Source organism: Equus quagga, unplaced genomic scaffold (genome assembly GCF_021613505.1).
Source record: "Equus quagga isolate Etosha38 unplaced genomic scaffold, UCLA_HA_Equagga_1.0 HiC_scaffold_476_RagTag, whole genome shotgun sequence".
Taxonomy (NCBI): Eukaryota; Metazoa; Chordata; class Mammalia; order Perissodactyla; family Equidae; genus Equus; species Equus quagga.
Genome location: NW_025793870.1, coordinates 20,594 through 23,523, shown reverse-complemented (window position 1 = coordinate 23,523; position 2,930 = coordinate 20,594).

Genomic DNA, 2,930 nt, shown 5'->3' with positions numbered 1-2,930 from the left:
GGCCATTTTGAGGTGGCGTCCCACATGCCACAACTAGAAGGACCCACAACTAAAATATACAACTATGTACTGGGGGGATTTGGGGAGGAAAAAGCAGGAAACAAAAAAGATGGGCAACAGTTGTTAGTTCAGGTGCCAATCTTTAAAAAAAAAAACAAAATCTAAGAGGAGAGAACACTTCCAAATTCATTCTATGAGGCCAGCATTACCTTGATCAAAGCCAGACAAAGACTATAAGAAAAGAAAAATACAGACAATATTCCTAATGAATACTGACGCAAAAATCTTCAACAAAATACTGGCAAACAGAATTAAACAGCACATTAGAAAGATTATGCACCATGATCAAGTTGTAGCTATTCCTGCAGTGAAATGGAATTCCTCCAATAATGGTTCAACACACAAAAATCAGTCTAGGTAATATACCATAATAAAATAATGACAGAAAAAAACCCCACATGATTAGATCAATTGATGCCGAAAAAGAATTTAACAAAATTCAACACCCTTTCATGATAAAAACACTTAACCAACTAGGAATAGAAGGAAACTACTTCAACATAATAAAAGCCATATATTAAAAAATTACATCAAATATCATACTGGTGAGAGACTGAAAGCTTGTCCTGTAAGATCAGGAACAAGACAGGGACGCCTGCTTTCATCATTGCTGTTCAACATAGTACTGGAAGTCTTAGCCAGAGCAATTAGACAGGAAAGAAAAGACACCCAAATTGGAAAGGAAGAAGTAAAATTATTTCCATTCACAGATGACATGTAGAAAACTCTAAAGATTCCCCACATATAAAAAGCTGTTAGAACTAATAAATGAATTTAGCAAAGTAGCAGATGCGAGATCAACATACAAAAATCAGTTGTGTTTCTAGAGACTAAAAATGAACAATCTGAAAATGAAATTAAGAAAAAAGTTCCATTTACAATATCATCAAAAACAATACTTAGTAATAAACTTAATCATGGAGGCAAAAAACTTCTACACTGAAAACTACAAAATGTTGCTGAAAGAAATAGAATAAATGGAAAGACATCTTGCATTCATGGATTGGAAGACTTAATATTCTTAAGATGTCAATACTGCCCAAAGCAATCTGCATATTTAACGCAACCCCTATCAAAATCCCAACAGCATTTTTTGCAGAAGTAGATAAATCCATCCTCAAATTCATATGGAATCTTAAGAGACCCAGAATAGCCAAAAACAATCTTGGAACAGAAGAACAAAATTGGAGGTCTTATACTTCCTGATTTCAAAACTTACTATAAAGCTACAGAAACTGAACCAGTTTGGTACTAGCAGAAAGACAGACATATAGACTGATGGAGCAGAAAGGAGAGCCCAGAAATAACTCTTGAATGTATGGTCAAATGATTTTTGACAAGGGTGCCAAAACCATTCAATGGGGAAAGGACAGTCTTTTCAACAAATGATAATGGGAAAACTGGATATGCACATACAGAAGAATGACGTTGGAGTGCCACCTTACACCACGTCTAAAACTTAACTCAAAATAGGGCAAAGGTCTAAATCTAAGAGCTAAAACTATAAAACTGTTAGAATAAAATATTCATGATACTGGGTTGTCAGTAATTTTATGGATATGACACCTAAATCACAGAAAACAAATTTTTTTTTTTTTTAAAGATTTTATTTTTTCCATTTTCTCCCCAAAGCCCCCCGGTACATAGTTGTGTATTCTTCGTTGTGGGTTCTTCTAGTTGTGGCATGTGGGACGCTGCCTCAGTGTGGTCTGATGAGCAGTGCCATGTCCGCGCCCAGGATTCGAACCAACGAAACACTGGGCCGCCTGCAGCGGAGCACGCGAACTTAACCACTCGGCCACGGGGCCAGCCCCAGAAAACAAAATTTTTAAAAAAAGATAAATTGGAGTACATCAAAATTTAAAGCTTCTGTCCATCAAGGGACACAATCAACAGTGTGTAAAAGCAATCTATGGAATAGGAGAAAGTATTTGCATATCATATTATCTGATAAGCGATTGATATTCAGAATTTATAAAGATCTCCTACAACTCAACAACAACAAAAACAATTAAAAAGTGGGCAAAGGACTTGAATAGATATTTCTCCAAAGAAGACATTCAAATGACTAACAAGCCCATGAAAAGATACTCAGCATCACTAATCATTAGGAAAATGAAAATCAAAACCACAATGAGATATCACCTCACATTTGTTAGGATGGCTATCATCAAACAAAAGATAAGTTTTGGCAAGGCTGTGGAGAAATGGAACCTGTTTTTTTCTGCTTTTTTTACCCCCAAATGCCCCCAGTACATAGTTGTATATTGTAGTTGTGGGTCCTTCTAGTTGTGGCACGTGGGACTCCACCTCAGCGTGACCTGACAAGCAGTGCCATGTCCGCACCCAGGATCCAAACCAGTGAAACCCTGGGCTGCCAAAGCAGAGCTTGTGAACTTAACCACTTGGCCACTGGCCCGGCCCAAATTGTGTTTACACTGTTAGTAGAAATGTGAAATGATGCAGCTGCTATGGAAAACAGTATAGAGGTTCCTAAAAATCAAAAATTGAAACACCATATGACCCAGCAATCACACTTCTGGGTATTTACCCAAATGAATTGAAATCAGGATCTTGAAGGACTATTTGTATATCTTTGTCTATGTTTATAGCAATGTTATTCACAATAGCTAGTTCTGCTATTTCTAGCTTCAGTTGGGAAGCAAACAAGTGTTCACCAAGATATGAATGGACAAACAAAATGTGGTATATACATACAATGGAAGATTATTCAGCCTTACAAAGGAACGAGAGAGGAAACTAGTGATTAATGGGCACAGAGTTTTAACTTTACAAGATGAAAAAGTTCTAGGATCTGTTGCACAACAATGTGAATATGCTACTGAACTGTACACTTAAAATGTTTACTA